General features: G+C 44.8%; 1 long non-coding RNA gene and 1 pseudogene across 1 annotated transcript in view; both read left to right on the forward strand.

Moving 5' to 3' along the window:
* LOC132532980 (uncharacterized) overlaps positions 1-14,658 on the forward strand; it is a 113,633-nt gene that overhangs the window by 41,972 nt on the left and 57,003 nt on the right. The gene's annotated exons all lie outside the window — the stretch shown is intronic.
* LOC132533230 (U6 spliceosomal RNA) lies at positions 13,584-13,683 on the forward strand (annotated as a pseudogene).

Genomic DNA, 14,658 nt, shown 5'->3' on the forward strand with positions numbered 1-14,658 from the left:
GAAATAACAAACATTCATTCCATCACCATTTCTGTAGGTTGGGAATCTGAGTGAGAATTAAGCACCATCCTTGGGTTTCTGATAAAACTGCATTCAGGTTCATAGCCAGGACCATGGCCATAAATCACCCTGTGTTCCCTCTTAGATTGAGCTTCCCTAAGGATAACTCAGCATGGTACCTGGTTTTATCCAAATTCAAGGGAAGAGAGAGAGAGAGACAGAGAGACAGAGACAGACAGAGACAGACATTGAGAAAGAGAGAAAAGAAAGGAGAAGAGAGACTTGATAGCAAAACAGAAGTCACAGTCCTATAATTGAACCTGAAGTGGCATCCCATCATGTTGGCCTAATACCACTAGATCATTCTATACTCAACGAAAGTGGAATGTGTAAGGTGGGTTCTTGGAGGTAGGGACCACTGGGGACCATGGTAACAGCTGCCTATCACAAAGGATGGCAACCATTATCACAAGAGTTTAATATTAGCTTGAAGGCAGCAGACAGCTAGAGTTAACTGAGGCTAAGATTGATGAGGTTATCACTGGCAGATGAATAGTTGGCCAATCACAGACAATCCCTCTCCTCTCTCTTGCCATCAGATACTAGAATTATAGGTACATGGGAATCTTGGGGCCTGTGCCAAGAATGGCTGGATTGTAAGGGAGCATATTCACAATTTTAATAGATACTGGCAAACTCCTGTTCAAAAAAATGTATCAATTTTTTATATGTAGACTTCACCTTTCTTTGTTATTCTGCTTCCCCCCCCAAAAAAAAATAATGTTATGCTGAACATAGTAGAATAGAGATGATAAGAGTAGAACATTCATGTTCAGTCCAGGCCAATGAAAGATGAATCATAGAGATTCCTGAACAACAGAAGAATACTTCTGATATTAGATTTAGTGCGGCTCAAGGAAAGTGAGAGCAACTTGTCAATCAAAATGAAATTCAGGTTGGGGATGCTGCAGGAGATGGGTCAAAATTGACTGTAGGAAGGACAGCCAGTTCATTATGGAGAAAGATTCTAATTCCGATGCCCCAGCTCTTCCAAACAGCCCAAAGAGTGTCGGGGCATCATTTCTTTATCCAGTCATCCAGCGAGTATTTGCTATGGGAAAGGAGTTAGTTGTGTAAGACATGGAAGTTTACCCACAGTAGCGAAAGGTCATACAGCAATAACCACTGGATTGAATCTGGCCTCCACATGGGTTTTAGAGATGCTTCTGACTACAACACAGCCACACTCATTAGTTAACAAATTGTGTAATGCATGACTGTTTTAACATTGTGGCCACAGAGTTGAGCATTGGTGACAGACTGCATGATTAGCAAAACCTATGATGATTCCTACTTGACCCTTTACAGGAAAGTTTGCCCACTCCTCGGCTCAACACTCATGGTACCCACTCCATAGAAATTGACCTAAAGCCCAGGGGTGCTTTTGTGGCCTTTTCCTGACAAGGGCCATTTAGATATTTATAACATCATCTTCTGGCCAGACAAAATGATCAACTTAAAAATGATCACTTAATGTTGCTATGAAAAAACTGGTTGTCCTGGCAGGGCCAGGCCAAATGACTTTGCTGGCTATATTCGGCCCATTTCCCACCCCTGATCTGTGACAGGACATTGTAGTGACTCTCAGTGTAGAGTGGTCCAGGAATACTTCCTGAGGGCATGCAGAACTTAACAGAACTGAGGAAAAGATTTCCTAATGAGGGAAGAGAATGTGTCAAGAATTGGTGTTGAGGTTCCTCAATGGATTGAAGAGGAGACCATCATAGCTCAAGCATAGAGCTGAAGATGAGATTTATTTTTCAAGATTTCCCCAGACCGTGACTAGTGAATTGGATTTTGTTTGAGGAACAGTGTGAACATATTGATGACATCTTATGATCAGCTTAATGAATCTCAGAGGCTACTCTGCCTTATGTAATTAGCTCATTTGGAGAAGGCTCAGACTAAAGTGTTTATGTCCAGGTCCTCTTCTCTTTCTTGATGCACCCGTTAAAGATGTGTGGACAGAATTAAATGGGCATATCAAGCTAATCAAGAGGCTGTAAGCCCGTGGAATCTTCCAGAGAAGAAGGAGCAGTGTAGTGTAGGTCCTGCAGCAACTTGAAGGAAGTGTGCCAGCTAGTGCAGAAGTCCTGTTGCTTGGTCACAGTTCAGTACTGGTTAGGGTCAGGGCTCAGGTGATGAAGCAAGTGGCTGATGCTTTTTGAACCAGCAGTGCTGTACTCTTTATCATGTGTAAATGAACTAAGAGTTGTAGTTATTTCATAATCTCTACGTCAAACCCGTTTCCCTCCAATTTCTGCACAGCGTTTGCATTGCAGTGATTTCAGAAGCACCAAAGATGTTTCTACTCGATTTTACTGAAATTCTTCTTGGCTTGGAAAGAAACCGTTGAGTAAAACAGCTCCATATGCTTCTCCTTGACATTGAGCAAGGAATTAAATCACCTTTTCCTGGTCTTACCTTATCTTAATGTCTTTTTAATCTTGTAGAAGGAACAGAACAATTTAGTCTTGAGGTTGAAACCTTGAACCAACACATTCTCTCAGTAGAATTCTCTCAGCTGTACAATGGAATAAACTTTCAAGGCATCTCCTGGCTTTATTAAAGCACTAGTATTAAGGTCACTTAAAAGGATGTTTCTTTTTTTAATCTCCCCACTGAACAGTGAAAAAACCACGAGGCAGCTGCCCAAGACAAAGTGTTATTGGCAATAATGCAGCCAGAGTTAATGATTTCAGGTGCACAGCTATGAAAATGGAGACTCTGTGCCCAGATACAAGCATTTTCCTTTCACAGGCTATTATGTTTGATGAAAATACACGAATAGCAACAAATGTCATTAAAATAATTTCCTTACAGCTATTTCATACTCAAGAATAACATAACTTAGCAGCTAATAGCCTATAAAACAACACCATTATCCTTAGAGGAAGCAAATACAAACAAAATGGCCCAAGATGTTAGTGAGCTTCTTAAAAATTTGTCTCTGGCTTAGAGATCGGACTTCATCCTGGGGAGATGGAAAGGGAGAAATAGGACAACCAGGACCTGGACGCTCAGAGGATGAGCTGCAGGGTAGGAGGTGGGAGCGATAAAGTTACAGCGCGACCAGCCACTACTATTGAACTAATGCCAGTAGGGGAAGAAAAGCAGAAAGGGATTCTCCTTCCCAGTCCTTGTTTGGTGTTTCTAGCAGAACTTAACAGGAAGCCAGCTGGCAACAGAATCTGTGAAATTGGGTTTGCAGAGTCCCCTTAGACATGTAGGGTGAGCCTAGGACTGAGAGGAAACAGATAGATATTTGGCAATTATCCTCTTGCATGAATAACACATGCTGGGTCAGCAGGAACCCCTTTGGGATGGTCTTGGAGGCTCTAGACTCGCCCCTTTTTAATATTGATAGGTTCTCTTTGTTCTGACATAAAATATGCCAAATCCATTTTATCAATTTGATTCCTTCAGACCTGAAGTCATATATTTCTGCAGAAAGCACAGGTTCCGTTCAGCAGTGAGTAGTATTTAAGAACGAAGGCTGGGCATTGTGGGCTTTCATCTAAACCCTCACTTAAGTAGATACTTGGCTACCATCCATATTATCTACGTTTGTAGTTGTGACTTGCAGCAGTTGCGTTTGAAAGTTGGATGGGGGAGGCTGTCTTTATTTTTTGCTTTCAGTCAATTACTACTAAAAAAAATACTCTCATATATTGCTCGTTTTCATGTTTAGTCTTTAAGCTTCCGGATTTTCAATCCTAAGGCATAGAGCAAGTTGATAATGTAATTTTAAAATCACTACTGTATAAGAGGACACTTGAAAAGTAAGAAAAAATATAATTTGAAAGTTGGGCTCCCAGAAGGTCACAGTGACAGAAAAGTAGATATGAGTTGAGGAAATAAAACACAAAGCCAAGTGGTGGCAGGACTGTGGTTTGTGTATGTGATTAAATGACAGGGAAGCAAAGCAAAGTGGTGAGAACCTCATTCAAATTGAGGTGTACAGGGATGGATTCTAAGATCCACTCAGGGAAGTTCTTGCTCATGCCTTGGACTCCCCCCAGGGCGTGTTGGAAGGCAGTTTGAGGGACTGTGACATTATTATACTCTGCTGCTCTATAGACTCCCCTCCCCCCGTCTTTTGCCTCCAGGGCTACATCTGGGACTAGGTGCCTACACTACGAGTCCACTGCTCGTGCAGCCATGTTTTCCATTGTTGTTATTGCTGCTATTGTTGGATAGGACAGAGAGAAATTGAGAGAGATGGGGAAGACCGGGGGGGGGGGGAGAAAGGTAGACCCCTGCAGACTTGTGAAGTGTCCCCCTGTGCAGGTGGGGAGCTGGGGACTCGAACTGGGATCCTTGTGTGGGTCCTTGAGCTTCTCACTATATGCGCTTATGCCGGTATGCCACTGCCTGGCCCCCCTAGAGACCCTTTTAATGTTAATGCATCTTCACATCAGACCCTAATAACTGAAAGCACCAATTGTTTCTCTGCACTTAAAAGCTATGTGCTTCATAATTTTAAATATGAAGAACTCCATAAGATTGATCAATCTGGAAAAATGATATTTTGACCATTGTGCTTGGGTGTGTGTGTGGCAGAATATCCAAGCCCTCAATAGTTGGAAATTATACTTCCCAAATTTTTGAGTGAATTCGCAGGAACTAAACCATATACATAATGTTTTTTAAAAAATTTTATTCATAAAAAGGAAACACTGACAAAACCATAGAATAAGAGGGGTATAACTCCACACAATTCCCACCACCAGATCTCTGTATCCCACCCCCTCCCCTGATAACTCTCCTATTCTTTATTCTTCTGGGAGTATGGACCCAGGGTCATTATGGGGTGCAGAAGGTGGAAGGTCTGGCTTCTGTAATTGCTTCCCTGCTGAACATGGGTGTTAGCAGGTCGATCCACACTCCCAGCCTGTCTCTCTCCTTAGTGGGGTGGGGTTCTGGGGAAGCAGAGCTTCAGGACACATTGGTGGAGTTGTCTGTCTAGGGAAGTCTGTTTGGCGTCATGGTAGCATCTGGAACCTGGTGGTGGAGTAATGAGGCTGAAGGGTTGACATTCCACACCTGACGTTTCTGGACACAGTCCGAAGTGAAGCTTGCTGAGGTGATACGTGCTGCATTGATTAGGTTGGGATCAGCAGATGCAGTATCAGTTAGTATGAATTGAGAGAAGCATGCAGGAAAGTGAGCCCCACCTTAGAGGTTCTAGGACTGGGGGAAATATGGGTTTTATAGATGAAGCTGGAGGTTCCTGCTGTCCTAGGGTTTAAGAAGGCAATAGATAGTTATTTCTATAATCAAATTATTTGGAAACTGGGTTAACTTTGAAGATTCCATTTTGGGATTTTCTGTATCATACATGACATCACCATAATTTATGTTCTTTGACATTACTTATATATAGCTGTGTCTTATAAAGTAACACCACCGGTTGCTTCTTTTCTCCCTGGTGTAAGCTTTTAGAAAAGTTAACATTTCAAAGAACAAGTCATTATTAGGAATGTAGTAACAATTTGAGACCACTGTTAAAATTCAGTCTGGTTACATGTTTGAAATCTTAAGTGCTTGGATTGAAGGAACATATACTTAGCCTATGGTCTGTGCATTAAAGGGTTTGAGACATTCAATCACCCCCCCTCATATTAATTAAATAGTGATTTATGAGAGGACAAGTTAATAGGAGTGTACATCAACACCCTTCCCACCACCAAAAGGACTGTTTCCTGACACCCCACCCCCCACCCCGTGAAGGTGAACATCTACTCTCACCCTCCACTCAGAGATTTTTTTACTTTGGTGCCCTACTCCAAACATAAATAGTTTAAAGTGGAGGCGCACTTAACCAGCGCACACAAGTAGGAAGCACAAGGACCTGTGCAAGGATCCCCGTTCAAATCCCCAGCTCCCTACCAGCGGTGTGTGTGTGGGGTCACTTCACAAGCAGTGAAGCAGGTCTGCAGGTGTCTTTCTCTCCCCCTCTCTGTCTTCTCCTCCCCTCTCCATATCTGTCTGTCCTATCTGAAAAAGATGGCCACAGGAGTAGTGGATTCATGGTGCAGCCCCAGCAATAACCCTGGAGGCAGGAAAAAAAAAAAAAAGACAATCCTCACTGTGGTTTCTGTTTGGAGATTATTTGGAGAGTAGGGATTCTGATTACTGCCCTCTTCTCTGCAACTTCCGGCATCTAACCAGAAAAGAACATTCTCAAGGAGTTAGACAAAACATGAAGGATCATAGTAATTACTGATATGCCAAGTCCTCAAGTAGGGGTTTCCCTGGCACCTGACTGAAGAATGTAGTTGGGGCGTGATGCCTTCGGCTAACCATCCACAGGCAGCACTGGGTGTTGGAGCAGCTTCAGCTCAGTAGAGGCTTAACTTACTGAACGTATTTTGTTGGCATCTTAAGGTCTTAGGAAGGGGTCAAAGGAGATGATGGGGCTGAATCTGGGGACTGGAAACAGAGAGGAAACCTCCTTTTCTCCCCTCAGATCTATGTATCTGGAAGATAGGTCTCTTGGCTTGTGGATTCTTTTATTTTCTTAGGATAGATTTTTGTTTGTTTGACTACCAGAGTTATTGCTGAGACTCGGTGCCACCATGTTGGCCCCACCACTCCAGGTTCTTTTATTTATTTTCTTTTCTTTTACAGAGAGTGAGAGATTGGGGGGGCACAGAGGAGAAACACTTGCTGCACTGCTGCACTGCTCCACTGCTTGTGAAGCCCTACACCCCTTGCAGGTAGAGACCTGGGAACTTGAGACGGGTCCTTGTGCGTGGAACACATACGTGCTCCTAGGTGTGCCACCACCCAGCCCCCATGTAGATTATTCCTGTCTGTGTTCATTTGGGCCTCTGCAGGCTCAGGAGAAACTTGTACCACCCCCTGAATCACCTAGAAGAAGGGGGTGTTTCCAAGAATTACATTTTTGTCCAAAATAATGTTTTTTTGTTTTTTTTTTTGAAAAGCCAATCTAGATGGCAGGATAAACATCTGGTTACAGAGTATCTGGTATTTGTCTTATGAGGCCCCCCTCTGTTCACCATGTGAACTCCCTCCTCTTTCATTCAAGTCTTGAGATCCTAGGCCCTTCCGCCACCCCTTAGCTCAGACACGTACCCTTTTCTCTTCATGATCTTGGAACTCACATCTATATAAATTCCCCATATAGCTATAGTTAAATCTGTGATTTTCTTCTGCCAGTCTGACTGATGCTAACTTGATTGCTCCACCAGCTCCAGAGGACCCCAGAAGTGTGGGCTCTCTTTCCCACCTGGACATTGAATAAGGGGGTAAACTGAGTCTGCCCACAGGCAGGGCAGTCTCAGGCATCTCCCCATGTGGTTAACAGAGCTCATTCTGTTGACAATAAGAAAAGAGTAGCTTTGAAGTTTGAACTGTCTTTGTGCACATGGGTGCCATTTTGGTAGACTTTCTTCTTTGGAGTCTCCTCCTCCTTCTCTTCCCCTTCCCCTTCCCCTTCCCCTTCCCCTTCCCCTTCCCCTTCCCCTTCCCCTCCCCCTCCTCCTCCTCCTCCTCCTTCTCCCTCTCCTTCTCCTTCTCCTCCTCCTTCTCCTTATCCTCCTTCTTATTCTTCTCCCTCTTCCTCCTCTTCTTCCTTATTCTTCTTGCTCCTCTTCTTCCTCCTCCTCCTCCTCCTCTTCTTCTCCTCCTCCTCCTTCTCTCTCTCTCTCTCTCTCTCTCTCTCTCTCTCTCTCTCTCTCTCTCTCTCCCTCCCCCCTGTGGGGAGCTATTTCATTTAGAAGCAGGATCACAAACCACAAATGAAAATGCCTGCAGAGTCCAGGTGTCCCAGATGCAAGAAGGAAGAGGCCCTTGTGTCCTGCCTGCCTGCCAGCCAGACTCAGCTGGTGGGGATTGAGGTTTTGTTTTGCTGAACCTTCTATTATATTGTCAAGAGAAGATGGGAATTCTTCTTTTTTAAACTAGAGCACTGTTCAGCTCTGGCTCATGGTGGTACAGGGGATTGAACCTGGGACTCTGGAGCCTCAGGCATGAGAGTCTGTTTGCTTAACCATTATGCTATCTACCCTCTGCCTGGAATTATTCTTTTTAATTTTTAATTTGTTTAGTTAAAATTTGGGGGGAGTGATTCAGCTTTTCCAAACATGCCACGCAGGCCGGGCAGGACACATGTGTACTGGATGCTGTGGGAGTCACGCAAGGGCTGTCTGGTTTACAGCAACACCTGCTGAGAAGTGGACACCTCTTCCCTCCCTCCATCCCTTCCTCCCTTCTCTCTTCTCTCTCTTCCTTCCTTCCTAGCCTGGGCTGGTGCAATGAACCCCACTGCCAAGGAGTAGAATTAGAAAAGGAAAAGCCTGAGTGTGTGTGTGTGTGTGTGTGTGTGGGGGGGGGTGATGGCTATTCTGGGGCCCCTCTCTCCCTGTCCTCCTTTCAACTCCAGACAGACAGACAGACAGCCTTGGCCTCTTGCTCGGCTGCTTCTCTGGCAGCTTCTTCATCTTTCAGCCCCATGGCCCTGGCACTGCTGTGCTATCATGCTGATGTGGCTGATGTTTGCTGTCAGCCCGATTAGCAAGCAAAGGAAGCAGGAATTGCTCCTCTTGACAGAGGAGGCAGAGAACCCCATTTTCAGACCTGAAAGGCCGAGCTTTCACCCTGTGTCAGTGCAGATGCCGTTCTGTTCTGCAGTGTCCGAGCTGGTGCACAGGGGGGCCCTGGGCAGAGCTCTTTCGTCCCATGGTCCCATGTCAGATCCTCTGGGAGCCTGGTGATGACCTGGAAGTGCTCAGTGAAGTGAAAGGCAGCTGGCAGCTGACTCAGAGTACTTTCTGTGCAGAGAAATGTCCCTCATTCACTCCCCATTTGTCTCACATCTTATTGAGTTCCTGCAGTGAGCAGGGAACTGGTCATGCCTGGTGCTGAGTGGCTGGGTGTCAAACAAGGAGAAACTGCCGTCCATCTTCACAGTTTATTCTCTGTTCAGGGGAGATGGCCTGCAAGATGACTCAGCCGGGGAAAATGTCATGAAGGAACGTACAGAAGCTGAGTACTGGTCAAGGGTAGGGTCTCCTTTGGCTTGTCGGGGGTGTGTGTGTGGAGGAGAGTAAACTCTTCTAGGAAGATGACACTTCCAGTGAGGTTGAAGCATGTCTTGCCACATTTTTTCTTTCTCTTCAGAATGAGGGGATTGCACACATGTCATTTCACAGGTTCTGGGCCTATGTTTTCATTCAGCTATAGAGAGATACACATCAGCTATAGGGAGACAGCACAGTATCAGAGCCTCCCCTGGTGCCACACATCTCCTGGGTGGGACTGGAACTGGTACCTGGGCCACACACAGCAAGGTATGCCCTTTACCTGGTGAGCCACTTCTCTGGTCCCCACATTTACTTTTTTTTTAAATCCCTGGACCTTTTTTCACTGGATCTTTAGTCTTAGAGTTAATGAAGAAATGAGGTTATTAAAATTAAATTTAATAAAGGCCTCAAAATGACATACACCAAAGTTTTAACAGTGATTACTTCCTAACCATGGATTCATTATTCTTTTAACTTGAGTGTTTAAGATGCACCTAATGCTACTTGAGTATTTAGTGCTAGAAAAGCAGAGGTGAGGGGCTGGGCCATGGCACACCCAGTTAAGCGCACGTAGCGTGAAGTACAAGGACCTGTTAAAGGACTCCTGTTCAAGCCCCTGGCTCCTCACCTGTGGGGGGAGGGGTGCTTGCTTCATAAGGAGTGAAGCAAGTTTGTAGGTGTCTATTTTTTCTCTCCCTCTCTGTCTTCCCTCCCCTTTCAATTTCTCTCTGTCCTAGCCAAAAGAAAAAAAAATTGAAAGAATGCTCATGGGGCAGTACATGTAGGCGCTGAGGCAAAAAAAAAAAAAAATCAGAGGTGATATTCTTTGGTGAAAATGGACCAAGCATTGTGAGGGAGATGAGGTGCTATAATAAAGAATACTGAAGGGAGGCACCTAATTTGTAAACATGGGTCAGGTCACCTTGAACCAAGACTAAGAAATGAGAGTCATATTGAAGGTGGGTATTAGGAATATTCCAGGTAATGAGAATAGCATATATGAAGGCTCTGGGACAGGATGGAAGAACAGTGAGAAGCTATTAAGGGGGTTTCAGATGCAAAGTGTTATGGTTGATGTACATTTAAAAAAACCAACCTATCTGACCCTTAGGTTAGAGAAGCAGCAGAAAGACCAGTCAGGAATTGTTGCATTCATTCTAGGAGCTGAGCCTGCTGTTGGTGTCCTGTAAGTGACCATTGCACTCCTCCAGGGGTGCCATCCATCTGCCCAGCAGCAAGATGTTACTTTCTGGGATTACACAGTAAACAGACTGGGAATAGTAGCACAGTAGAGAGATAGAGAAATGGATTTGGCATGGCTGGTAGGTTAGGCTGGGAGGAAGGGAAGAGTGAGGACACTTCAGGGTGTGTCTAGGTTTCTGATATAAACAACTTCAGGATGTTGATGGTGTTTCCTTAACTAGGGAAGATTGGGGGTGAAATAATGGGACAGGGAGGAAAGATATGAAATTATTTAAGATTAAGATCTACTAAGTGTAACGTGTCAGGACCCATGGAGGGAAGATGACAGTGGATAGTTGGGGTACGTGAGTGGAGTCGGTGGACATCTGGGCCAGGTGCAGAGTTTGGGAGTCATCAGGTTAAAGGTCATGTGAGAAGCCATGGGTGTGGAGAGACAGAGGTGAGGTCTTGAGTCTGTGACTCGAGGAATTTGATGGTGTGGGATAGAAGAAGAGGAAAAGTTGGAAGACAGAGAGCTAGGAGGGTGGAGGAGTCACTGTGAACTGGAAGGGACACCAGAGCATCAGAAAAGGAACGTGGGTGATTTTTTTTTTAATGCTTGGCCAATGCCTTTAACTTAACACAGTCCTTGCAAATGTATGCATCAGTGCTCTTAGTGACTTAGTTGCATGTACACAGTTTTCCTATATGGGGTGAGGACTGAGCTAGTTTTGTTCTATAAGGCGACCAGTTGCCCCTGTGAAAGTTTGTGGGCTGTGATTCAAGGCTCTATGGAACCTAACACTCTAATTTCACTGTCATGTGAATCAGTGCTCCAAAGTCTGTATCTGTTGTACAGGGCAGGTCTTCCCATGGTAATTTTGGAGCTTGGGATTTGGCAATGCCTATGGATATTTTCCTGTATCATAGCAGAGTGGTAGGGAACAAAGAGATGGAGATAGCACTTGATAACCCAAAGGATTTGTGAGCAAAAGGTCTCAGGATTCATGCCAGGTGCTACCTATAGCTAGAGCTGAGTGGTGCTCTGGTTAAAACAACCAACCAAACAAACAAACAAGCAAACAAGGAAACAAGCAAACGGGGCTGGGGGGTAGTGCACCAGGTTAAGCACACATAGTATGAAACACAAGGATCCTGGTTTGAGCCTCCGGCTCCCCACCTGTGGGTGGGGGTCGGTTCACAATTGGTCAAGCAGGTCTGCAGGTATCTAGCTTTCTCTCCCCTTCTCTACCCCTCTTCTCTCAATTTCTCTCTGTTCTATCCAGCAGCAACAACAGCAGCAAAAACAAGAATAATAACAACAATAATGGAAAAAATATGGCCTCCAGGAGCAGTAGATTTGTACTGTAGGCACCAGCCCTGGAAGTAACCCTGGAGTCAAAACACACACACACACACACACACACACACACACACACACCAGTGCCTGGGGTGGGGTTGCTACTGATACCTGTTGGGTAGAAGTCAAGGACTCTGTTAAACACCCTACAGTACAGGGGACAGAGGCCACAACAAATAATTCTTTAGCTCCAACCTGTCTATAGTGCCAAAGTCAAGGAGCTGAGTTCAGTGACTTACTGAGATTTCACTGTTCAGTCCTGATAATCTGCTGGCCAAAGGGCTAACTGCTTGGCAACAACTATGCCCAGGCACACTGAAATGATTACCTGGCTGGTGCTTCATACACAGGCATCTGCAGGCTGCCAGAGATTTTATTCACAGAAGACTTTCTGTGACTCGGTTGTGCTGTTTTATTTTTTTCTGGAGAGGGAGAGAGAGGAGAGGAGAGGAGAGGAGAGGAGAGGAGAGGAGAGGAGAGGAGAGGAGAGGAGAGGAGAGGAAGAGGAAGAGGAAGAGGAAGAGGAAGAGGAAGAGGAAGAGGGAGCAACAAAGAGGTGGAATCTTTGAGGAGAGAAATAGAAAGACAGAAGTGCCCACGTTGCCTTGACTCTGAATTACTAATCATTCCAGACTCCCCCAAACTGCTCCTCTCTGCCACTCTTAGAAATGGCATTTATCTTCTTCTCTCTTGGGAGTTGATTGAATTCTTTCTCTACTTATGTAAAAAAGGGGCTTGGTGCCAGCAGGAAAGTCAAATGACCAAAATAATCTTGGCTTCTCATATGGATGGAAAAGCAAGGTGGCATTTCTATATTGGCTCATATTTTCCCTTAATGAGAAGTGTGTTAGTGGGTGGAGGGCAGCTGGAAAAGAGAAAGAATTGGGTGGAATCGGAACATTATATCCTTGAGGAACTTTGAAATAATTTAGTCTGACCCCTTTATAACCAGATATGTTAAACTTTAAAGGAGTCATAACTATTGATAGCTTCTTTCCCTAACTTTGAGGAAATATGAAAGATGACAAGAAATTCTTGAGCAGTAATATAAAACTGACCTGAACTTTCCAGGGTTGAAGGACACCAGTTAATATGGATTTATAATGAAGGAATAAGGAGAAAATGATTCCAGAGTAGATTATTAAAGATGAACATTTGGACCCCTTAAGAATGAAGAAGGGAGTCGGGCGGTAGCGCAGCGGGTTAAGCGCAGGTGGTGCAAAGCGCAGGGTCCGGCGTAAGGATCCCCAGCTCCCCACCTGTAGGGAAGTCACTTCACAAGCAGTGAAGCAGGTCTGCAGGTGTCTCTCTTTCTCTTCCCCTCTCTGTCTTCCCCTCCTCTCTCCATTTCTCTCTGTCCTATCCAACACGATGACATCAATAACAACAATAATAACTACAACAATAGAAAAACAAGGGCAACAAAAGGGAATAAATAAATAAATAAACATTAAAAAAGAATGAAGAATGCCCTGGGGAGTTTTGTTCATCCCTGCAGACTGACAAGGTCCTGCTGAATGTTGTGGCAACAAGGAAGTTGGTGCAAATGCCAGGTTTATTGATTTATGGGAGAGGGCAGAGAGTGGTGCGTACACTGAGGAAGATTACATCAGCTTTCCTACTCTCTGCTTAGTAAAATGGTCTAGAGAAATGGAAGCTCTGGCCAGGGAGATACTCACTGGCAGAGCACTGAAATTGCATGCCTAAGAGACTCCAGATATTCAGAGAGGTGGGGGGGAGAGAGAGAGAGAGAAGGAGAGAGAGAGAGAGAGAGAGAGAGAGAGAGAGAGAGAGAGACTCTATACCACACACCAAAGCTCCCTTCAGTGGGGTCCAGGATTGAACTTGGGTCATGCATATAGCACAGTAGTGCAACGCACTATCCAAATGAGCTATTTTGTAATAAATCTTAAAAAATTAGATGATCTGTTGTTCACTTCAGCAGCACATGCACTAAAACAGGAATGATACAGAGAAGATAAGCATGGCCCCTGAACATGGATGACATGCTATTTCATGAGGTATTTATTTAACTGAAATGGGAGCGGGGACATACAGTGGCATGCTTGGTTAAGTGCACGTATTGCCATGCACAGGACCTGGGTTCAAGCCCTTGCTCTCCACCTGCAGGAGGTCTGCTTCATGAGTGGTGAAGCAGATCTGCAGGTGTCTATTTTTCTCTCCCTCTCCTCATCTCCCTGTCCTCTCTCAGTTTCTCTCTGTGCTATCTAGTTAAAAAAAATGGCTGCCAGGAGCAGTGGATTTGTAGGGTACTGAGTCCCAGTGATAACCCTGGAGGCAATAACAAAGAAACAGAGGAGGACCTAGTGGGAATTAAATTGTTTTGTGGAAAACTGAGAAATGTTACCCATGTACAGACTATTGTATTTTACCATCAACTGTAAACCATTAATCCCCCAGTAAAGAAATTAAGACCAACAAACAACAACAAAAAGCCCAGAAAGTGGCCTATCGGGATAGCAGTCATAACTATCAGAAAAGATGCACATTCAGCTTCATGAAACAGTGCCTGAAAACCAGCTGTTTCAAACATGGTAAAGCTGTGTTTTCCCTTTTTGTCATGAAAGCTGGCAGATATTCAGGGAGTCTGGTGCTGATACAGTGACCCAGATAGGTTGGGCACCTTCTTTTAGTATCCTTTGATTTCATCACTATCAAAATGGACACAAAATGTCTGGTCTTACATGGGTCTGTGGCCCTCTTCCTAGTTGGAGAGAGAGGTGGGGAGGGGAAGGAGCTGGCAGAAAGTTCACCCGGTAGAGTGCACACTTTACCGTATTAGAGGACCTGGATTCAACCCCCAGCCACTGGATGGCAATACCTACACAGAGGAAGACTCACAAGTGGTGGAGCAGGGCTCTGTGGTGTCTCTTCACCTCATTCTGTCTTTTCCTTTCTGAATCTCTCTTCCCGCATGTCTCTTCCCACCTCTGCCATCAGCTACCTTAACAAGAAAGAGTCGGCAGGGAATGATGGAACCATGCA

This window comes from Erinaceus europaeus, chromosome 15 (genome assembly GCF_950295315.1).
Source record: "Erinaceus europaeus chromosome 15, mEriEur2.1, whole genome shotgun sequence".
Lineage (NCBI taxonomy): Eukaryota > Metazoa > Chordata > Mammalia > Eulipotyphla > Erinaceidae > Erinaceus > Erinaceus europaeus.